The sequence below is a fragment of the Acomys russatus genome, chromosome 6 (genome assembly GCF_903995435.1).
Source record: "Acomys russatus chromosome 6, mAcoRus1.1, whole genome shotgun sequence".
Lineage (NCBI taxonomy): Eukaryota > Metazoa > Chordata > Mammalia > Rodentia > Muridae > Acomys > Acomys russatus.
Window position 1 is genome coordinate 26,491,621 of NC_067142.1, and position 25,237 is coordinate 26,516,857.

Sequence of the window (25,237 nt, forward strand, 5' to 3'; positions counted from 1 at the left end):
ATGTCTCTGCAATTATTTTCAGCTCTCTGGTGCCATCTACTGGAAAGCTGTGATCATGGGCTGTGCTGAAAGGATCTCTTCCCAGGAAAGTGCATTATGGGTTTTCTGTTTGCATTAAAGTGGTCCAGAGTGCGGTAAAAAGGATTCATCATCCATCCCTAGCCATGTGCCCCTACCCTAAACCCTGATTTCTTCAGTGCCATGGCCACAGACATCTGCTGATGTTTGTTAATGCAGGTAATATTCTGGGTGGTGAAGGTCCCAAAGTTGAGGTAGACTATTTTTATTGTATCTCAATTATAATGCTATATAAATTATTAATTTTAATATAAATTGATAATTTATATAAATTATATTGATATAAATGTATATATGGATGATTTGTGTAAAAATTTTATTACATCATGCTTAATATATGGCTTTCACAGCATCAGCACCACCTCAAAGTTTACTGTTCTATTTTTCAGCGTCATGATCAGACTATTACATTTAGCAATCAACAGCATGGGTGAAAAAGGGTCTACAGTAAAGCTCTTTGCTGGAATGCTTTCCACTTTCCACAGAACAAAAAATAAAATAACCTGTTATATAGCTAGTCACAAATGCACAGTCCTGGAGTTCTTTTTGCCCACACACCTGAGTATTGTCTAAAGCCATGTCTTCTTGGCAGCAGCTAGCCCCTGCCACCACTGTGTTTGGCTGAGTTCACAAATCTGTTGTAACCTGTAGCTTCCCTGTCACTCCTCTCACTCTCCTCCCCTGCTAAGCTTCTTCTCCTGCCTGTCATGTAACTAGAACCTCCTGCCACTGCCACAGCTAGTGCTACTGCTGGAACCTCCACAGCCACCTTGGTTCCATGGTTTGGCAAAGTCCTGGCCTCTGCCACCGTAAGGGCCAGAGCTTCTGCCTCCAAAATCTCCTCCCCTCATTGATCCAAAATTTGAAGACTGGTTTTTGTTATGGCCAAAATCATTGTAGCTTCCACCACCTCCAAAATCACTTCCGTCATTACCAAATCCATTATAGCCTTCCCCGCTGCCACCATATCCACCACCACCACGGCTGCCACCAAAGTCACCATGACCACTGAAGTTTCCTCCTCGACCAAAATTGTTATTGTCATCCAAACCACCTCCACGACCACCACCAAAGTTCCCGGAGCCACTCCGACCTCTCTGGCTGGATGAGGCACTGGCCATCTCTTGCCTTGATGGGGCTTTTCTTACTTCGCAGTGGTGGCCATTCACAGTATGGTATTTTTGAATAGCAATCTTATCGGCAGAGTCATGGCCACCAAAGGTGACAAAAGCAAAGCCACTCTTTTTCCCACTGCTTCTCAGTCATGATTTCAATCACTTCAATTTTCCCATACTGCTCAATATAGTCTCGTAGGTGATGTTCTTCAGTGTCTTCTTTAATACCACCAACAAAAATCTTCTTTACAGTTAAATGAGCACCTGGTCTCTGAGAATCTTCTTTTGACATGGTTCTCTTGGGTTCTCTATCCCTTCCAGCTACCTTGTGTGGTCTTGCATTCATAGCAGCATCCACTTCCTCCACAGTGGAATATGTGGCAAACCCAAAGCCCCTGGATCTCTGGTCTTTGGATCTCTTATTACCAGACAGTCAGTGAGTGTTCCCCCATTGCTCAAAATGGCTCTTCAGACTCTTGTGAGTTGTTTTGAACATCAGCCCTTTGATGAAGAGCTTCCACATTCTTTCTGGTTCCTTGGGAGACTCTGACTTAGACATGAAGGCAGGGCAATGGGAGCCTTCAGCGATGCTTCCTTGGCCACGTAAACCATCAGAGAGGAGTAAGCAAAGAAAGGTCTACCGCTCCATTCTTAATTGTGTGGGCCCAGCAACAACCCCTGCTCTCTCTCTCTGTGTGTGTGTGTATGGGTATGTATGTGTGGGTGGGTGTGGGTGTGTGTAGGCACATGTGTGCCACAGCTTGCATACGGAGGTAAGAGGACAGCCTCAGGTGTCGGTCTTCACCTTCTATCTGCTTTGAGGCAGGGTCTCTTGCTGTTCACTGTGGCCTACTCCAGGCGAGGAGCTCCAGAGCTTCTGAAGACTCTCTTGTCTCCATCTCTACCTCCTACCTTACCCTGGGATCAGTGGCATTACAGGCACGTACCACTCTGATAGTTAAACTTAAGTTCTGGGGCTCTGAGCTTGAACCCTCATACTTGCACAGCTACTGCTTTATACGCTGAGCCATCTTCCCAGCCAGGTCCAGTTCTTTTTGCCCCGTCCCCCCAATTGTCTTCACAATATAGAGCACTTTCTTTCTGTCCACCTGACAGCTCTGACCTGTGGCCATAGAGAAGCTAGACAATGCCTCAGTAGGTTCTAGACTGACCTTCCCTATTCCACACTTGCTCAGAGGACAGAAGGGAGGATATATCCAGGCAGTACTCAATCCAGCTGGACACAGGAGTGTGAATAACCTAGCGGTCATACGGTTCCAGAAAGAACCTCTGGTGGGTGGACATGTGTTCTCTCAAGCCACTGGCAATACAAACATAGGCATCCCTTTCCCAGTTAGGCTCCCTGCCAGGAAGTGGACAGCAGCCAGCTGCGACCCGTGGCCCCCCAGCAGTCAGGTGCCCTTATTTCTGGAGCTCGTTCTAGCTTAGTTTCCACAGCCATGAGCTATCCACTCAGATGATCAAGGAACAGCTACTTCAGAGCTTTCAAATGAAGGAAGAGAACGCATATCATGCTGAGTCCGGAGATGCCACCACTTGCTTCTCCGTTACTTGCCTCTGATTTGGCTTCTGATTCCTCTAGTGTCCCTCGGTCCATATATGGAGGTAGCTATTGTACCTATGTGTTTTCACTTGCTTCGTCCCGCCAAGAGTTATTACTGTGACTATAAAAGCTGAACATTAAACCAAAGCTCAGAGGCAGGAGACAGCACCCCCCTCACCTTCCCACAACATAACTTATTTTCTTTCTTAGCCTTCCTTGCAAAGGGTGAATGCATGACATAAGTGTGGTCTGAGAAGCAAGAGGAAGATAATGGCGGAGGTGGCATGTCCCCCTAACTAGACCCTGCCTGTGGTGATGCACTGAAGAAAATCTCTCTCACACTCAAATAGACTAGGACTTCTGCTTGAGCCCAGGGACAGAGTTAATAACACACCTGGAGACTACTTAAGACTGCTAGCCTACTATGTACTCAGCCTGATCGTTTAAAATACAAATCAACAATCAACCTTACTTGCCTTGAATTTTCCATGTAAACAACTTGTACAACTTAAGCTAACACATAGATGTAATCTTAAATTATGTGCTCTTCCATGCCCCTGGCACGTAAATATGTATTTTCTCTCTGATAACCATTTCCTGGAAACAACAAATAGTTTGAATGCAGTCTTATAAGTGAGAATTCAGCATAAATGTTGAACATAACATGGATATTGTTTGATGAACAATGAGGTTTGCACTACTGCTTGTCATCCGGGTCAGTTGGGATCAGCTGGAGTCAGTGACCTAATGCCTTGGAAAACTGTTAAAGATTTCTGTGTTCTTCATCCCTTCCCCCGTGTCATGCATTCTGTGATGCTCAAAAAGAGAGAGAGCAAAACCCTTTGTTAGGAATAAAGATAGGGGCAGTCCAATCCCCAAGACAGCATTTCAGCAAGCACAGAGGCAAACTTATACAACAGACAGACAGGGACCACAGAAGACACCCGAGAGTCAAGTAGAGAATTCAAGCCTGGCCTTACTCTCCATCAGCTGACACTAAGGGGAGTGTGTCGATTTCCTCCTTAATGCAACACAAGTGCGCTATTGGCGCCTCTGGATTTACTGTTGATGCATGTTGATGCACTCATAGTGACCACAGTTTGGTGCCCATGTGAGGTGTCTCCAACACATTCAACCTATGCATTTGCTCATTCTTTTCTTCTCGCCAGAAATGCCAGTGAGCTGGCTAGAGTCTTACGACTATGAGACAGGGGTATATGGCCTCTTACAGATAATGGGGTGCTAACAGAAAGATAGAAGCTAGGCTTTTGGACCACACTAGATTGCCTTCCAGGCCTGTACTGACTATATTAAAACCTCTATTAGGTGAAAAGTAAAAAAAATCTTCACTTGAGTAAGCTAGTATATGGTTTTTCTTAATACCTAATACTTGTAATTTAAAGTAAGCTGGAGAGATGGTTACGTGGTTTAGAGTGCTGACTGCTCTGCCAGATCAACATCCACAGGACAGCTCACAACCACCTATAACCCAAGGACCCCGCACCCTCTTCTAATTTCTGTAGGCCCCTACATGCATGGGGTACATGTAAGCTCACATAGGCATACACATGTACACATAAAAAATAATAACTGAGTCAGGCATGGTGACACATGCCTTTAATCCCAGCACTCGGGAGGCAGAGGCAGGTAAATCATTGTGAGTTCGAGACCAGCCTGGTCTACAAAGTAAGTCCAGGACAGCCAAGGCTACACAGAAAAACCCTGTTTTGAAAAAACAAAAATAAAAAATAATAACTGTTTCAAGTGAGTTCTAGAGTCAGTGAGATGGCTTGGTGGGTAACAGGGCTTGCTGCTAGCTGGTGGCCTGACCTCAATCCCTGGAAGGCACATGGTGGAAAGGGAGAACTGACTCCCACAACGTGGCCTCTCAGATCCAGTTGTGCAGCTTGGCATGTGCCCTTCAAATAAATAAATACTGTAATAAAATAAATAATTGCTATAAACTTTCAGTGATTCAGTGAGACTGGGTAGGGGAAGAGTTAGAGATGAGGTTATTGGGAAAAGCTGCGTCTGGGCATCTGGGCAGCTGCAGATATGTTCTTCTGCAGAAACTAAGACACTGGGGCACTTTTCTGCACCAGTTCACAGCCTCAAAAGAGTCGATGTCATTGTAATAGTATTTCCTTTGTGATGTTGACACCTCTCCCCTTTAGTGGACTTCTCTAGAGCATCATGGGGGAAAAAAAGCACTCTAAAAGTAATATCTGGTCCATCATGATTTGTAAGGGGAAAATGGCCATCTTATTCCATCAATACGCCAAACATCTCATAAATATTCATAAACATGTGTAAGCTGCAGTGTGGAACTCACCTTGTGACAGTCCACTTCAAACTCTCTTTAAACTACGGCACAAATAAACTAGAACTCACGAAAATATAGCCTATCATAAATGCATTCTAGTAAGGGGAAGTCAGATTGAGAAAATGACATATTCCTCTAGGACCATGCAGCCCTGATGTGGCTAATGCAGCCACCTGGGGAGACCATGCTGTCTGTCATTTAGGGACAACAGCACATGAGGTCTTGAGCTCTGTGCAAAGCAGGGTCCCCAGTGGCGTTGAATAGCCTTCACACGCTCATGCATGTTCAGCCTTTTGACATCAATTCAACTTGACATCGTCATCTGCACAGTTCACGCTCCAGAAACATGCAGTTGAGTTATGATTAAATGGCTTGATGAACAGTTAATCGCGCAAAAGAATATCACGACTTTTTATGGCAGTTGCTGGTTTTGTGTTGGGCTATAGCCATAGCTGTTCTCAGCCTTGAGTTGGACATGGCTACTGCCATGGCTTTCTTTGGAGGCCAAGGGCTTGTGGTCACAGGTTTCCAACAATGCAAAGAATCTGAGAGAACCAACATTAGGATTCAGGAGGCCTTGGGACACTCAGGAATCCAAACACAGCTCACTGTTGACACTGGCTTCTACTCCGTCCCATTGCCCACTGTGTAAATCTGTCAAACTGGCCAGGCTTGTCTCCTTAAGGGGTTGGATTGTGGTTCTTTCCCAGCTGTTAAAGGTGGTAAAAAAAAAAAAAAAAAAGAGCCTGGATTTCTCCTGCAGAATCCACAACCTCAGAGCCATGCTGGTTCCCAAGACTAGAGCCAGAGGACAATGAGCCATGCTTTTCCAGTGTGTCTTGACTTGTTTCTTTGAGACCAACTCTCTCTTGCAACTTACACACTGGGTTTTCCCATCAGTCATTGGGAGATGAAAGAACTTACTAAAACACAAAATAAATGGCAGAAACAGGAGCTATGACGGGATTAAGGACCCTCTTTGTGGAGTGAGGATCTGCCTTTTAATCAGAGAATCAAAGTATGACAGCATATGACAGGAATCCAAGCCCTTGGGAAATAGAGGAAGAAGGATCAGGGGCAGCCTCAGCTGCAGGGTGAGAACAAGGTCAGCCTAGACAACATAAGATGCTCAAAACAAACAAAATTGGTTTTTTTTTTTTAGAGTATACAAAAAGACTCCCACTTTAAAAAACATCTTTAATTGTTTTTAACTATGTGCATGTGTGTGCCTTTGTATGTGGGGAGGTTCATACATGTTCTGTGAGGGACAGAGGCATCAGATCCCTTGACACCTGACATAGGCACTGGAAACTGAACAAACAGCACACTGAGCATGTCTCCAGCCTCCCCCAGTCATTGAGTGGATATACAGAGGCACCAAGACACCAGGAAAATATATAACAGCAAACTACAAAGGAGTTTTGCTATGTGAACACACATATATCTTTTCCTTAGGGAAATGGGTTCAGGGACAAATAACATAATAAATAAGTGTGGCACAGATTTCATTAAATGGGAAATGTAGGTACTGCTTCCAGAACAATCATTCTTTCCTTTCCCGCCATAATAAATAGGCCTTATGCTCTTTTTCTCAGAGCCATCTGTTAATGCATTGCCTCGCTCCAGGCCTGGTGTTAGAAGCTAGAAAATCTAAATGAGTTGGGATGGAATCCTGTCCTTACCTGGCAGCAGCAGAGACCCTGGAGCCAGAGTGGCCACTCAGGACACCAGCTCTGGCTTCTGTAACATCTGAGCCAACCGGAAGCTGTACAATCTTCTTGGGATGAGGCTTTGCATCTGCATGATGAGTTTCACCACAGTACCCACCACATAAGGTTACCGTGAAAACTAATTGACTTATTAGCTCTTAAGCACTGTAAAGTGAAGAATTATCAAGTGTATTTATTTTTTATTGATTTCATTTTTCATTTAGACACAATGTTGCTATTTAATGTTCAGGCTGAACTTGAAATCACCATATAGCCCAGGGTGATCCTGAATTCAGCACCCTCCTGCCTCAGCCTCCTGAGCACTGTGATTTTGGTGTGCGCCACCATGCTGGCCTATCAGGTGTTTTTAAACAAGTAAAATAAAGGTGTATCCAGTTGACAGGCAAAACCAGGCACATGATCAAGTAGACCTACTTAAGGGGAAAGTGCTCCAATGCAGGGGAGTTCTGGATGCTCACAGGAGTGGATGGCCCCAATCAAGAAGTGGGAAAAGCTGTTCAAAAAATGTCAGCTCTCCTCCCCATGGCCAGTACAGCTGCTCTGGGGTCTGTATGGCTGAGCCAACTTCCACTTCAGAAAGGAGCTGTTATGGCGATTCCACTTTGAGACAACAACCAAGTTTCCATGAGAGTCTAGAAGGCAATATGCTCAAGAAATATTGGGAGAGGGGCTGAGGAGATGCCTCGAAGGTTAAGAGCCCTTGCTGCACTTATAGAAGACCTGCAATAGTTATTTGGTGCCTATACTGGGGAGATCACGACTGTCTGTAACTCTGGTTCCAGAGACTCCCTCTTCTGGCCTCCACAGCAACTGCACTCATGTTCACAGATACATAACAGACACAAACAAAATACATAAGAGAAAGAAGGAGGGGGAGAGAGGGAGAGGTGGGGAGAAAGCACAACTGCTGGTGAAACCCAGACCTTACTGGTGATCTCTAAAGAGCTGTCTATCCAGTCCCTGCCTGAAAGAAAACCATGTCTGATGAGTCTAGGGGAGAAGGGACCAGAAGCGCCTTTCCTTCACTTCATACTCCTGCCTGTGTGAGGGAGTTTTGGGAACTCCTAACAGAAGCATGCATCTCACCCCTAAAATTCCTACACCAACATGTCAACATCAGGCTCAACTTCTGCCTTCTTCCTGAAGAGCCGAATTTAGACAGAAGAGCTCTTGCAGACAGTTCAGCTCTGCTCCACAGCCTACCCCACATCCACATCCAACACTCCCCCACCTACCACCTTTCCCCTTTCAGTTTCTTCTGTAGAAATCCCCACACAAATTAGCTAATGTCCCAAGGAATGCATGGGGTGAGGGGGTGGGGGAGGGGAACGGAGTGAGTAAATAACAGCAGTAAAACAGGACTATGCACCGTTGATTTCTGTCGTGTCCCCCCAAACTCCTTTCCAGGGTGAACAAGCTGATCCTCGTCAGAAGGATGTGTTCCAGGTGGATTACAGCACTCGTCTGGAATTCGGTAATTACAGCACCACAAGCTAGGACCTGCTGACTATCCCCACGGAGCCTTTTGCCTTGGGTGCAACAGATTTACAAGACTCCCATACCCCAATAAATAAAGGGCTTGTTTTGGAGCCAACTTTGTTCACGGAGTTCTCCAAACGCACGTTTTGCATGAACTCAATCACCAAAGCCCTGGGGCCTCTGCTCTGTGTCACTGTGGACTAGTCCCCTCAACATTTTGTTTTTAACTGAGCTCAAGATCCACAGAAGAAGGAGCATTGGGCCACTCCCATCCGCTCTGTCCTGGATGCTGGAGAGCATTTGCACCCTGGCCCATTAGAGTGTGCCTCAAGAGGACAGTTGGGGAACTGTGATCATTGGCCTTGTGGTTCTGCAAATGTGATTCCCAGGCAGGTGCCATCAGCTTCACCTAAGCCTGGGCCGAACCCAGACAGCCATACCAAGTCAGGAACTCTGAAACAGGAGCCAGAAATCTGTGTTTTAAATTGTTTCATGACGGGGTATTCGTGGTGCTTGCCCCAGTTTCAAAGCAGGTAATATTGGCTCAGGGTTGACGGCAAGCCTATGTTTCCCATAGTGGCTACTCGGCTCTGCTGTTGTACAGAATGAAAACAGCCGTAGAGGATATGTAAGGCTGGTCACCCTAACCTTCACCTTATCTACCTGCACATTTCCCTGGGACACAGACACACTGAAGACCCGGAAAAGATTCGCGACCCGTTGCACAAGCAGGAAACTAGGGTTCAAACAGGCCCTCCCAGTAGGCATTGGTCACTTTGTATCCACAGTATCACATTGTATCTAAACAGGGAATGAGCAGGCAGCAGTTTGACTATCCAAGTGCAAGGCTCAGCCCTAATGACTCTCTTCCTCCAAAAAAGCTCTGATTCCTAAAGATGCCACAGCCTTCCAGAGCAGCACTGGCAACTGGAGGTAAAGTGTTCAAATACATGGGCCAATCAGGAGTCATTTCGCACTCAATCCACAGCCTCCAATAGTGATAAATCACAGGTAACATGCAAGGGAGAAGCTACTGATGGTGACAGAGGTGTGAAAGGAATAGCGTCCTGCTGTTATTGATTTATGGGTGACAAGCAGCTGAGCTGTCTCTAGGGAAACAGCAACCCCCACATTTCAGTGCTCAACACAACAACGTAACAACACAACAGTGGTCCATGGGATAAAACACCGGCCTCTTTGGGGCCATCTCTCTTCCTTGCTGGGGCTCTGGGGTCCGGTTGCATTAGTCTTCTGTCTGTACAACAAGCTTCCTCCAGGGTCGCTGACAGATGGACAGACAGACAGACACAAGTAGGCTTTGTTCTCTTCTACTCACATGGCCAGAGCCGGGCATGCAGCTGTATCCACGGCTAGAGGGGGTCTGACCTCTGCATGCCCAGATGGGAAAGAGTCACTCGAAACCGGCACTATGGGAACTTGGAACACTCACCACCGTGCACGGTTATGTCTTCCCTCAACATAAAAGAGGGGTTAGTTGACACAAATGCCAAACACAGCCAAGGGGCTTGAACAAGGGGTGTTTTGTGAAGAGCCCTGCTATCATATGCTTGTAGAAAACAACAGTGTTAAACCCCCAAGCTCTCCCATGAGGCCCAGAGAAACCCATGAGGTCAGAGCTTGAAGCACAGGCCTGTTCTATTGGGATCGCCTCTAGCCTACCTGGGACCAAGAGCCCCTGATGGAAACAGCCAGAAAAGATGTCTGTGAAAGAAGCTGATGGTGAACTAAACCACAGAACACAGAAACAGAAGCCAACACTTCTGTGTTTGGAGGAAGTGTGTCCCCGCTGTCTGTCTTACCTTGTTCCAGAGGCTCTGTCTCAGTCTCATGGATAGGGTACATTGAAAGGTCTCAGATGCAGGTTCAAGAGAGACACTGAGGCAGACATTGGGAGTAAGAAGTTTATTAGAAGGGTTATTGATGGCATGGACACACAGACAGATAGGCAACAGCGTGGTGGGGCTGTGAGGAGAGGAATCGAGGCCCATGCAGCTGGAAGCGGGACTCTCATCTTACAGATTTCTGAGCACAAGGTTGCTTCAAAGTACAACCCTGAATCCAGGCTCTCTGATGCATGGGCAGGAGGCAGGGAAGGGGGTGGGGAGTTATATATGTGACCACCAATACTGCCATTGACGTAAACTTACTTTCCCGAATGAGAAACTCTGGAGTCTATAATCTAAAATTCACAGATAAGGTCTTAGCGGGGTTCTGAATCTGTGAGAGGGGAAGGGAGATGCAGGGAGATTCTAACACCACATTCTTATACTGATCTCCTGCTCTCAAAAGCGTCCTGATCCATCCTTCAACACTGTAGATAGCATTGGTCAAACCTTGAGAGAGAAGAATCCAAGGGCAGCTTATCACACCCAGCTCACCCCCAACTGCCCTATCTAGCCAGCATGTGATTTCACTCACCATAGAAATCCCTACATAGCACTGTCTGAATCTCCACAGTGTACCAGCCACTGGACAGTGTCTTCACAAATGATCGACCTACTAGATGTAGCATCTGCCATTTTCATCAGCTCTATAATGATACTGAGATGTCCATATGCCAAGAAAGCCAAGCCTGGACTAAGTGAGCACCTGTGCAAGGCTGCACAGCTAACGGTGACACAGTTGGAACCTGCATTTGGGCGTGATGACTCCACAGGCAAAATGTACCATGCCCACTGTGCTACCTTGCCTTCCTGGTGTTCTTATTTTTACTCCTCACACTTTGAGAGGGCCTGGAATGGGTTGCACAGGGCAGAGGGATATGCCCTCAGCTTGCTGCATCTAAGCTGGTGCCAAAAGGTGGTAGTAAAAATGCTCTTACTGAGCTCAGGGCTCACAGAAGTGAAAGCTATCGTGCACATAGTTGGATGCAGGAAGCTCCGGCAAAGGGCATCACTGACTGTCCCAAGAAGGAAAGTTAGGTGGCAAGGGTGGGGTACAAGAGAAATTTCAGTCTACCTTTCTGTGACATTTTGAAGATCATATTCCCAATAGAGTGGTACCAGGCCCCTGAAGCAAAAGAAGAAATAAGAGATAGACGAATGGTAGATAGATAGATAGATAGATAGATAGATAGATAGATAGATAGATAAATAGATAGATAGATTTAGAAAACATCAGATCAGGTGCTCAAGTCATTGAGCAGACATTGACTGTGGGAGCCCCTTTAAGGTAGCCAGCCTGAGAGTCCCAGGCAGAGCAGGGTGTCCCCTTGAGTCAGGCTTTCTAGTAAAAGAATATGTGGGGACAGATAGAGACAATACCATCAAATAAAGTGCTCACAATATCCAGCAGAAACCAACTGGGGAAGTTGAAGCACTCAGTTGGAGTTCCCCGTTGAGCTTTCTTTCCATGGATGAGCATCCTAAGACTGAGTGTCCAGCTCCTCCCTCCTCTGCAGACACTTTTCTGCCAGGGTATACCCAATAGTAACCACTGTTGGAAATGGCTCCCCTTCTAGCTATTCTCAAGGATGCAATACTTTTACTCCTGGGCTGCTTTGCTGTTCTCTTCCATCTCTGTCAGATTTAGGAGGGCCAGCCAGCCCTTTCCTAAATATCAGACCTTGGAGGATACTTTGAGACAAACGGGCTTAGGTCTGAAGTGAACCCCCATCTCTAGAGTCAGTTACTCAGTAGAATCAAACAGCCAAGGACAATTCACCGGTATGAGGCACATTACAGCACAAGCTACAGACATCCCCCCCTGGCTGTTCATAGTTGCTGCCATACTCACGCCTTTGAGCAGTTGTTGGGTTCAAGGAACGATGTGGGGACACTGGCATCAATTCACCTTTTCCTGGAGAGATAAGCAAATGTCTGCTCATCCCAGATAGGCCACCAGAGACAAATTATAAAAAAATGATCCCACATGAGTGTAGCCAGTGAATCATGGAGTTTAACTGGGGTTATGTATAGGATCAAGGGTGAGGAGTTAGATCATGAGCAGCTACACCACCATAGAAAAGTTGCTCTGTCTCCCAAGAACAATTTGCTACCTGTATATACTCAAAGAGGTGTAAGCCCCACCTCCCTTTCTCCTCTCCATCCCAAGATGGACTATTAATGGGGTCAGTCTTGTACAGGCCTCCTGGGGGTAGTCCCAGATGCTGAGATCAAGGAAGCACACCACTCTTAAGGGACAGTATTCCACAATTTATCAGCACCAATCTTCTCAAGGGTGCACAGAAAGGATGTAACCCAGGCTGAAAGAGGTGAAAGCAGCCCCTCCCTACACTCAAGATGGAACAATTTCCTGGGCATCTACTCTATACCAACATCCAGCAGGGGGTGGGGGGCGTCAACAAGGAAGTAGACTGGAGAGCCACCCTGTCTGCATTTGAGTTCTCACTAGGGATGACACTTGGCTATTAATATGCACATGGGTAAGTCGGTCTGGGGTCTCGAATAGCATCTGTGGTGTGTACAGCCTTGCCTATCCATGGCCACTGCCTGGGTCATCCCCACTGAGAGATACCCCTGAGCCGGGGAGATGTCTCAGTGGGTAAGAGCACTTGTGGGCAACTGTGATGACCTGAGTTTAGATGCCAGCACTCATGTAAAAATTCAGGTGTGGCCAGTGCTCTGTAGAGTGGAGACAGGATGGCTATGGCTAGGGGGCTCTCAGCCTGTCTCCAAGCTAGCTTCTGTAGTTTGCTGAGAGATGCTGACTCAAGAAAATAGTGCAGAGACTGCCAGAGCAAGGCACTTGATAGACTCCTCTGTCCTCTGCCCATGGGCACACACATACATCCCCCAAATAAAACAAATGAGTGTCCCCATTGTCATTAATTCTAAGGCTTTCCACACCAGAATTTTCTTATCGCCACATAGGAACAGTGGCAGAACCTGCCTCAAGAGCCATGGATACAAAGTGAACTGTCACAGGACTTATCTAAGGAGGGTGCCCGGTATGGAATTACCTCTCGGTCGATATTAACTCTAATGAGCCTTTGCTCCCATAGCACCAACAGTGAGTGTCTCAGAGATGAGCCAGTTGGATAGAGCAGCTTCTGGGTCCCCATGGTGACCTAATTCCAGATCTTGACACTGGCCATGAGCAGTGAGCCACAGGGGCAGTTGGAGGGTAGCTGACCAAGGGGTGTTACCTTGACCATGTCTAGCCAGACAGAGCCAGGGCACCCACACACATTTGCTCCCGTCTAGAATGGGCAGACACTCAGTTCTGGCTGTGGAGCAGGTTCTTGGAGCTCATTCAATTGTGGAGAAATATTTAGATCCAATCTAAGCCACTCCAGATGGTTGGCTCTTGCAGTAGATAAACAGGATAAGTGAACTTGGTGTAAATAAAATTGTAATAAATAATCTCTCTTCCTGTCTTTCTAATTTTTCAAAGCAAATGCCCTAAATTTAAATTTCTCATGGGAATCTCCTGGTTTCTGGATTTTGGGGTTGATAACTTATATTAACCCTCTCTTGTGCATGTTATACACCTTAGGTATACACAATACACCTTAGAGGGTAGTGTTGGCAAGGGCTTCACTACATACTGGACCATGGGAAACAGTCCCCATGAATGGGAACAGGACATTAATGTAGCTCTCACCTCAAAGGGGATAAGAGATAATTTGTTCTGGAGCCATAAATGAGTGACCATGGCCTGGGAATGTAGATTCAGATTTCTCCAAATTCTGTGTAATCATTTCACTAAGTTTTTATAGGAACACAATGAAAGAAAATCTTAAGTCAAAACACTTTTCAAATACATTGGTGGGAACATCAACTAGGCGAGTCATAGCAAAGTAAGGGAGATGTCTATTATGGGCCTCAGACATTATCTGGTGGTGTCCTTTTGCATTGGTTGAAGCTAGTGGTTTGCTAATACATTTTCAAAGTTCTGACAGACAAGAATATTAGGTCAGACACAGAGGTGGGCACTGAATGGCTCTGGATACTAAAAATATTACCAAAGAATTTGACTTTGGGTCTCGTAGACTCTTCAACATGGGTGTGGCTTCTTTCTGGGAACTTCAGCTCATAATAGTCAATAATATATCCACTCTTTTCCTATTCACTGACACATTGGAGCCCTCATTTAGCATGCCAGACTCTCAGACACTTAAGTTGGTCACAAGTTTATTAGTGACACTTCTTTGTACATGCTCTCCCACATTAACAGCTGCCATCACTAGGCTCCAGACAAGTAGCAAAGAGGCTTACCGTGGCAAAGAGGGTCCACTCCTGATCACTCCATCATTCTGCACAAACTGTTGTGGTTGTTCCTATAACCTTCCAGACAAACTTAAAAGGTATTTAGGTGCTATAGTGTGTAATGGAAATGTTGGGTTCTTTGTAAACTCAGTTATGTTGTGTAAATATGTTTTTGTTTTAATCCCAAGTGTGGGGTTTTAGTTTGGGCTTTAGTTTGTCCACAGCTGATAATTGTTTCCTGTGGGGTGTGGTCTTTGCCAACTGGTAATGGCCTGCCTCCTGTGCCATGGAGAGAGGCATAGTCTGACTCTGAGGAAGATAAATAGGGAACCCAGAGAAGGAAGGTGTGCCATGCAGTGGTGGTGTGTGGCGTGTAGCAGTTTGGAGAGACCAAAGATGGATGGTGTGGCAGCTTCAAGATAGGAGAGAAACATTTCAATGCAAGGGCTGGGAGGAGACTGCTATGTTTGCTGTTGACGGAGACTGACATTGCCCCAAAAGAAGCCAACTGACCCTAAACATTCAGGAGAAGTAAAGAGGTCTGCGTGCCCTCTCTCCCTAACCTTTTTTCTCTCTTACTCAGGGATAAGGGGTTGGTGGAAGGGAAGTAGAGGCAGTAAATACCCCCAAATAAAACAGAGTTTAAAAAAAAAACATCAGCAGTGGTGATTTGCTTGAGAAGTACCCCCATATGCTTGGGTATTTGAACACTTACTTCCTACTTGGTGGTGCTGTGTGGGAAGGTGGTACAACACTGCTAAAGGAATCATGCCAGTGGGGAGCAGGCTTTAAGAGTTCATAGCCTCATCCAGTTCTCTGTTATGTGCTTATGGTTGAATATATGATCTCTTAGCACCCTGCTCCTGCAGCCATATCAGCCACTTGATGCCATGCCTTTCCACCATGATGGACTCTTATCCCTCTAGGACCACAAGTCAAGATAAATTCTTTCTTCGTAAGTCACTTTTGGTCACGATAGTTTGCATAGCAACAGGGAAGTAATTAACATAAGTGTATCTCCTCCAACTCCTAAAGCAAGCATTTGAGGTTATGTGGAAAGTGTAAACAAAGTGAACTGCATTTTCTATTAAGAGGTTAAATGAGACAAGAGAAACATTATTTTTAAAAGAAAATTGAAAAAGAAAATGCTATTGGGCAAAACTCCGTCCAGACTCAGCACTTTTATGAAACAAAGCATGTGCTCAGGGTTGCATGCAACATGCAAATACCACCTCTCTAAGCCAATCATGTAAGAACTTGAGGCTGAGCTCTGACACTCCCAGGGAGGCACAGGAGCTCTTTGTCTTCAGAGGAAAAGCCCATTAGGACTCTTCTTGCTGCTGTACATGCCTGCTTGACCTGGCATGTAAAACTCCCTGCCTCATCAAACACTTTGGATTGTGTGGTTATTTCCTTAGGAAACTCAGTTCTAACAGGTTGGGGCAGAATTAAAACAATTTTTTAAGTCTCTACAGAAAGACGACTTCATAAGCAAATGAGATAACATGCAAAGATGGAAACAAGAAATAAATCAATATGGCGATTTGCAATCTTCAAGCAGACCAAGGAAGAAGTGGCCACTAACCAATCTGCAAAGAGGTGTGTGTGTTTCGGGGGTGAGGGGAGGTGTTCCTCCTTACTTCTGAAAGAAACAATGGGTCAAGCAAAGCCTTCCTTTGAGTTTTATCCTCACATTGTGGGATTACATTGCAAGAAAAAGACTAGAGGAGTCAGAGGTGGTTCTTTCTAAGCTCAAGTAAACCTTGAAGACCAGATCTTCAACAGGAGCGAGTGAGTTTTGTTTGTTTGTTTGTTTGTTCGTTGTTGTTGTTGTTGTTGTTGTTGTTTTGGTGTGGTTTTTTGAGACAGAGTTTTTCTGTGTAGCCTTGGCCATCTTGGACTCACTTTGTAGACCAGGCTGGCCTAGAACTCACAGCGATCCGCCTGCTTCTGCCTTCCGAGTGCTGGGATTAAAGGCGTGCGCCACCATTGCCCTGCGAGCAAGCGAGTTTTTTTTTTTTTTGGTTTTGGTTTTTCAGGTTTTTTGGGGGTGGGGGTGGGAGGGGGCGAATTCTAAAACATTCCCTCTGAAAGCAAACTGAACTCATGCAGACAGACATCTTGCATCATGAAAATCATGTCTCAGCAGTTAAAAGCACTGGCTGTTCTGACACGCTCCTGATGGTCTCCATGAGTACCAGTAGTCCATAGACAGATGCGCGCGCACGCACACACACACAGTCATGCAGAGACAGCCAGCGGCTCAGGACAAGAAATAAATAAATAACAGGAAACTAAGTCCTTATCCATTTATTTATTTTATTGAGTCAGGGTTAGTGAAAAAGGCAAATGAGCTGGGAGGTAGGGAGAGCACCATCTGTGGGTCAAGAGGGAAGGGTCATCTTCTTATGCTGGAGGATGAAGTTTCTTCTTTTGGGAAAGAGGATGGTCAATCCATCAGTCTGTCCAGATGGACTGGGGCATAGTTCTGTGACTTTTATCTTCAAGAAGAACCTTCCTTCTGGCCTCCCTCCTGCATGGAGGCAAGAAAGCAAGCAGAGAAAACAGCCATCAAGTTGGGACCCACCAAACAAGCGTCCATTCCACAAATGCTGACAGGAGAGAGAACTGAGTCTAGCACACACAGTCATCTCACAGCCACCTTCCTTCCCACCCAGATAATAGAGCACTCCACTTGGAGTTTTAGGGAACACAATGCTTCCCAATGTCTGTCTCTTCCATGTTTCTCTTCCCCACCTCCAGCAAACAAGGCCCCCCCATACCCCCCTCACGCCTCAAGAGAGAGAGTGTGCGTGCGTGTCTGTGATCAGACCTGGGACAAAACACTGGACCACTCTCCAAGGTGATCTGGTGTCCTCTTCCGGCCTGCAGGTGCACCTGCAGATAGAGAAACAAATAATGAATTAATGAATAATTCACTATGTATAATTCATTATAATATTAACGAATAGGTAACGAATTAATGAATAAATAAATTAATGGATGAATAAATAAATAATAGCTCTTGTAGAAGAAGACGAAGAAAGAGATCTGGTGCCCTCTTTTGGCCCGCAGGTGTACCTGCAGATAGACAAACATATAAAGAAATAACAAAGGAGTAGATAGGTAGCTAGATGAATGAATGAATAAAAATAAAAAAAGTAAATAAATACCTCCTGGGAAGCTTCACAGAGGAAATCCGGTTTTTAGAAAAGAAAAAAAAATTTTCATTAAGTAACTAATTAATCTCCACAAAATGCCTGATTACCCAGTTACGCAAAAGGGACAACTGGTCGACTTCCACAATTCTTAGAATTCAATTCACCTTTTTATAAGAGAAAGTGACCTACTGTTTATAGTTTAGAAACATTATATATACATATATATATATATATATATATGTATATATAATTATTTTTTTTAAAAAGTCGATCTCCCATCTAGGATGGAGATCCGGGAGAAACACCTGGTCGACCCCCACCCCCCCGTTTCCCAACAGGAAGAAAAGGTTTAAGACCGAACCGGACATCTGGTCGACCTCCTGGATCCAGGATAAGTAGCGGGACTACCCGAGGGAGTACTGGTCCACCGGCCTCTTGTAAGGCGGCGGGGAGAGGGACCGCCCAAGCCTCACCCGAAGGGCGAGGGCAAGGCGGAGAGGGACAAACTGCCCAGACCCCGCGCGGTTCCCCGCTGCTGCTCGGGAGACGCTAGAAAATACAGCTTCACGAAAGAGGCGGCCGTCAGGCTTCGCATCGCGCGTCTCGCCCCCTCCACTCTTCCCCGGGAAAGAGAGATGGAAGGGGGGCCGGCGCGGGGAAAACCTGAGCACCCCCCCTCACCAATGAGGACCGCCGCGTGCCTCCCACCCCGTGCGTGGAGACCCCCAAACTCTCGTACCTCCGGGCCTCCTGTGACCCCGGCGCTAACGCTCGGTCGGAAGAAACCGAGCAATCCCTGTGCGTCGGGGCGGGGAGTGAACAAAGCGCAAGCGCAAGCGAGCCGGGCGCGGATGGGACTGGGCTCCCAACCCTGAGGTGAGAGAAAACCGGAATTTCCCTCTGCCTCGCCACTCCCCTCCGAGAGCGCCCCTGGCCTCGGCAGGACCGGTGCGCGTCGGCAAACCACGCGTGCGCGAGAAACCCCCCCCCCCCCCCGCGGTCACACCAACGCCTCACCTCACCCCGGCTTGTCCAGGGCCAGGACGGGAAAGGCGTCGGCGACGCGCGCGCCCGCGACCAACCCTTGGGTTGAGGGCTGACTTTCAATAAATGGCTGTGAGGAAGCTGCTCTGCTACCTACGAAACCCGACCCAGAAGCAGGTCGTCTACGAATGGTTTAGCGCCAGGTTCCACATGAACGTGCGTTCACGTGACACTGTGTGACACGAAGTACCAGAAGCGGGACTTGGCCACCACATGGTTGGGAGCAAAGGTGCGCATTCGGTACAGCGGTGGCTTGTGGCACTTCGGGGTGGCCAAGCAGCGCCCACCACCTTGTACTCCCAAAGTGTGCCTGACGCTTTCATGGCGGTCCATCCTGCTTCGCAGCCAGTCACCAAAAGGCACAAGGCTTTTTTGTTTTTTGTTTTTTTGAGATAGGGTTTCCCTGTGTAGCCTTGGCTGCTCTAGATTTGCTTTGTAGACCAGGCTGGCCTTGAACTCACAGAGATCTGCCTGCCTCTGCCTCCCAATGCTGAGATTAAAGGCCTGCGCCATCATGCCTAGCAAGGTACAAGGTTTAATCTTTGCTTATTTGTACATCGTGTATGAATCATCCCAGCATGGCCAGGCCAGGTTGCAGAGCCAGCACAGGAAAGCCTGTCAGCACGCACATAGATGTGACTCCCGTCTATACTGGCCTATGCTGGACTGTTTGCAGCCTCATTTTTTTTCACCTGGTTTTTCTCTCATGGGTTGTCCTGGCACTGGGAATCTGCTCTCATGCTTCTCAGGGTTGGAAGCTGCCTTTCCATGCAGCTGCCATGGTGACAGCACACAGGGTTTCCTGGCCCAGGGTTGCCAGAAGCCCTACAGAAAGACCGTGGTCACATCATATGAGTTATTGGATAAAGCAGGTTACCTCTGTGCTTTTTTGGTCTTAATATAACAATTGAATATTGAAAGGGAAAGCAATTGGAACAATTTTTTTTGTATGTACTTTAAATCATTTTTATACCTTTACAACCTGCATTTATATACCTTAAATCACATTCTCAGAACTATCATGCCAAGTTTTTGATTAAACATTTAAAATGCCATATTCAGAAGAACTCTGAGGAGTCTGGGGGTCAACTGTAGGCTTCACCTTTTCCAAACCGACTTTATTTGAGGTTCTTAAAATGCTTATACTTCCTTTCCAAGCCACCTACCCTAGATATGAGAGAAAGAATTATGGGAACAGAAGTAGACCTTGTCGAATTCAGTTCCTGGAAGTGATACCCAGACCCAAAAAGCCCCAGCCTCCTGTTTTGGGTTCATATATGTATCTCCTCTTAGAGTCTGTACTAGGCTGTTTTTCAGCTGTTAAAAATCAAGCCCCTCCCACGAAGTGGTTCGACTTCTAAGTGGATAAACATCATTTGTTCTCTCACAAGTCTGTTTCCCATCCCACATTTGGGATCAAAACAAAAACATCTTTACATCCATTATGGTCAACGCTTAAGTTATTAATTATACCTGATTTCAAGTAAACTTTAATTGTTTTTAGCTTTCAGCTTAACCTGGAAAACATACACAAAAGACTAAAGTTTGTTCTTCAAAACTAATTACATTTGCATTTAGCATAATTACAAGCATAGTTTTGAGCACACTAAAGAATTTGCTCATTTATAAAGGTGACTGGACATTAACTTGAATGTCCTAATTATCTTTAATAGCTTATAATAAGTTATTGACTTTAATAAGATTAGTATTTTATAGTTTTATCCATATTAAGCTTTAGCCTGAAAACTACAATGTTTGTACTGAAGATCTCTTAGTACCAAAATGAAACTTTACATCATAAATGTAGCCCACAGAGAAACTGGTAAGTTTATAACACCATAAATATAGTCCACAAAATGATTGGAAACTTTGTTTTGTATATGATTCTTGTGTAGTATTAGAGAACTTTAGAATCTCATGTAATTTCTAAGTCAGTAATTGTTAATCTGTGTAAATGTTAGGACTTTATTAATCTTATATATTAAATATGTTTTATTTATTAAATTTTTTGGTCTTTCAAATAAAAGTTTTATGATAAAAATTCATCCCCAATCCAAAATGTCTTGGAGACCTCCTGTTATCTCCTTAGTTTAAAAAGAGATAACAAGAGTTGGTTTTTGTTTTGTTTTCTTTTGTTATTTGTGGTTTTTTGAGACAGGGTTTCTCTGTGTAGTCTTTGTTGTCCTGGACTCCCTTTGTAGACCAGGATGGCCTAGATCTCACAGCGATCAGCCTGCCTCTTCCTTCTGAGTGCTGGGATTAAAGATGTGTGTCGGGGCTGGAGAGATGGCTCAGTGGTTAAGAGCACTGCCTGCTCTTCCAAAGGACCTGGGTTCAATTCCCAGGACCCACATGACAGCTCACAACTGTCTGTAACTGTAAGATCTGACATCCTCACACCAATGCACATAAATTAAAATTAAATAATAAAAAAAAAAAGATGTGAGTCACCATGCCCGCCAACAAGAGTTGATTTGAAGTTACTTATAAGTATACAATAGGGCTAGAGAGATGGCTCAGAGGTTAAGGGCACTGACTGCTCCTCCAGAGGTCCTGAGTTCAATCCCAGCAACCACATGGTGGCTCACAGCCATCTGTGATGAGATCTGATGTCCTCTTCTGGCCTGCAGGTATACATGCAGGTAGAGCACTGTATACATAATAATAAATAAATAAATCTTAATAAGTATACAATAACAAATTAAGATTACCTATGCATAGACTTTTAATTAATAACCTTCTTGTTACAAGTTTTCAGAATAAGTTTTTTCATTTGGCATTGTATCTTTGCCCCCAACCCTCCCCACATGGTTTCGCATATTCTGAGAAAGAAACTTTACATTTTATCAAGAATTTTGAATATCCTTGACTTTGAATGAGGGAAAACTTTTGTAAGTAAGTAATGTAATAGAAGTTAAAGAGCTAGACACCTTTGATTATACTTAGCCACCTTAATTTTTACATAAATCTTTTTAGTATAAAAAATTGAAAATAACTTGAGATGTAACAATAACAAATAAATTTCCCATTTGTGTAAAAATGTTTTTTGAAAGGTGTGTTAGATAATATCTGGTGCCCTTACACAGTACATAAAAAGGCTTTTCCGTTATATATATTTATATTAGCCCTTTTTATTTATTTATTTATTTATTGGTTTTTTGAAACAGGGTTTCTCTGTTATCTTGGCCATCCTGAACTCGCTTTGTAGACAGGCCGACCTTGAACTCACAGCGATCCACCTGCCTCTGCCTCTGAGTGGTGGGATTAAAGGTGTGTGCCACCATGCCCAGCATTTTTCTCATCCTATATTGTCCTTAGTTTCTTTGTCCATTTCCTCACATTTCCATACCATCAACCATTGTCTTTGTGCTTATTGTCATGACACTGTGTTTTCAATGTTGGATATTATTTAAATTGCTCTCTTTAGGGGATACAGCTATGGTTGTGATTGGCGTTTAGTACTTTTTTTTTTTTTTTTTTGGTAAATAATTTGTTTTGTGAATGAGACCAAAAGAAATTGGAATTAGGGTGTTGGATGCCTTTTGTCTTGCATTTGGGGGGGGGGGTTCGATACAGGGTCTCTCTGTGTAGCCTTGGCTATCCTGGACTTGCTTTGTAGACCAGATTGGCCTCGAACTCACAGCAATCCGCCTGCTTCTGCCTCCTGAGTGCTGGGATTAAAGCGTGCACCAGCACGCCTGGCTGCTCTGCATTTTTTTTAGCCTAGGAGGCTTGTATTACAAGCTAACAAGTTAGGCTGCCTATCTTTTATATGAAGGGTTCAGAATTCACTATAGGGCTCAGATATTGGGGTGCAGCATCCTACTAGACCCAGTTCTAGTCTAGGCTGGCAGCAAGAATGCTGGGAGGATAGCAGAGCAGAGCCAGGGCAGCCTGACAGTTGGAGCTGTGAAGGAGAGATAAACCTGTTTTTATGATCCCAAGTTTGGGATAGGAACCATCTTGTAAGAGAACAGGTGAGGTTAATCCACTAGAAGACCAACCACCTTGTGCTGGAGCTTGATTGTTGCCATCTGAAAAGATCCCATGAACAGACTCTGGGAGAAGATATAGAAAGGAGCCCAGAACTGCAGGTGGGGCCTTTGGATACTTGGGGTAGTTTTGGCTGTTCAACGCTCCACTTTGAGACCCTCCTAGAGAGAACCGCTTGAGGGAAGGCTTTTGGGCTCCGGCTTCTGCTGAGGTTCTGGGTTCTGGTTACTCCAGGTTCCAGCAGAAGAAATCCTGCTGATTATGCCAGGAGAATCGTTCCTCGGAACTGATATCCTTACGGTATTGTTGCTGTGTTCTTTAATCCTCTTCTCCTGTTGTTTTGATTAGCCAGGTTATAAGTGACGTAGGTTCAGTTAATAAGTTGTAATAAAATATATTGGTTGAGAGAACTGAGCCCACAGAGCTGTGTGGCCTGCAACTTGAGAAAGAGTGTGAGGGACCAGTCTCTGCAGGGCAGGGACACTAAAAACCAGGAGAGTGACAAGGAAGAATAAAAATCTGGGTGGCCCTTGAAAAGGTTTAGGGGAACCATGTGACTGGAACTGAGGCATAGTGGATGGGTCTTTATGAATATGCACCATTTCCTTCTGTGGATGGGCAGCATGTGTGGGCAGGTTGTTTACAGAAAACCAACAACTCTCCTCAGATGCAGTTTCCTGGCTGCCGGCCTGGGACAGTCACCAGTCGGCAGCACAGTGGCAAGAACAGCAGCCGGATGGCCCTGGACCCTCCCAAGTCAGAGGGGTTGCGGCATGGGAAACAGAGGAAGAGCAGCAGCATCAATTTCCTCAGCTGCCTTTTTTTTTTTTTTTTTTTTTTTTTTAAAGACAGGATTTCTCTGTGTTTTCTTGGCTGCCCTAGTCTCACTTTGTAGACCAGACTGGCCTTGAACTCACAGTGATCCATCTGCCTCTGCCTCCTGCTCTTAAGGATGCCACTATCACAATTCTCTTGAAGATATCTTACCACTGTCGAGTAGGGGGTTTATTGTGAGTTTGTAAAAAATTTCTTTTATGGTTGCCAGAATAATTTTCATAAAATCATCTCATGGAGCATTTGCAGTATGTGTATTTGCACACCGAGTTCACTGCTACAGCAGTTACAAATCTCGAATTAAAATTCACCCATGCTTTCTTAACTCCCCTGTTCCTCTATTTGCCTATTCAAGAGCGTGTCCTTTGTCCTGGGGAATAGGCATCCACAGAAAGCTTTGTACATGTTAGTCATATGTGGAACCATTGCAGATTTGATTGAATCAGAAAATATACTTTATAAAGCACCATAGTTATGGTTGGAAACATTAACATCTTGGATGTGAGCACAGCATTCAGAAATGTGTCTTCAATGCTTAGTTATTAATGTTATACCTTGGGTCTGATGAAAATTGAAGATCTGACTGCTCCAGGGTATGGTTGAGGTTTATTCTATGCTGTGTTCATCCTGAGATTCCCCCCTACACTTGAGCAGGTACTAATATAAATAGTAAATATTGACCAAGAAATGGACCTTGGTCAAGAGCTACAGGGGCTTATGAATACAAACCTATATGCCACCATACTTTCCCGTGTGGCTTTGTTATTTTTGAAGAACTACAGCTCCCAGCATTCCAGGTAGCTAATCTGGTTCTTGGGCAGGTGGTATTTGCAGGTCAATTTTGGGCTTTACAGTATGAGGGAGAAAACAGCCAGATGTATCTAGAAGGGTCCAGACTGAACCAGCTCGTGAGAGGACCGAGAGGGGAAGAGATGGGGGACAGAAAGAGAAGGGAGGAGAGACTAGGGTTTAGAGAGGAACAGGCAGCAAGAAATCACTTCTCCAAAAATGCCTCCTTTAATATGTTAATCTCAGGTAGCCCTTTGTCCTGAGTCTCTTTGAGAGCCCAGCCCACTATGCGCGCTGTGAGAGCATGACATCAGGCCACACTGCTGTTGTAGATAGAAAACTCACTATAGATTACAACAAAATTAGGATACACCTTTTGAGTGATTGTGATTGCTGACTTAAATCAGAAAACGTCTCTGTGGTTCAAGGAAATCCCTGTGCCTGTGCACATGTGGCCAAACTCTTGTTTTTAAACTCACGGCTTGTTAACACTGAGTTTTTTCACTGTAGACTTCTTGCAGGAGTGGGAATGCCTGGACCCTGGCCTCAGGGCTTTTTTTCAGAGACCTCCTGTTGTAGTGGTGCAGCAGTCTGGATTCTGTGGGTCAGAATCCAGTTTTCTTGCAGTCTTCCTTCCTCGGGCTACCTGGGAAAATGGCTCTGCATGTGTGTAAACTGTGTGTGAATGAGTCTCACATCTCATAGACTAAGTGAAATCCTCAGTGAAGAAGAGACATTTTGATGATACGGTCTCTTTCCTTCATGGTCATCCTTTTGGCAGGTGTTAGCATCTTTCAGTTTTGTCCCATGAAAGTGCTTTGCACCTCTTTCCCATGGGCAGGTCTCCCACTGCTCAGCCAGATCTGCTCACTTGTGAATGACAACTAAGAGCCCTAGTGAAGACAGAGTCGATTGTAGCAGAGGATCCAGGTATGT

The 25,237-nt window shown here is 45.2% G+C and overlaps 1 pseudogene; it reads right to left on the reverse strand.

Annotated features, from left to right (window-relative positions):
• Positions 1-791: 791 nt before the first annotated feature.
• On the reverse strand, positions 792-1,752 carry LOC127190972 (heterogeneous nuclear ribonucleoprotein A1-like; annotated as a pseudogene).
• Positions 1,753-25,237: the final 23,485 nt, after the last annotated feature.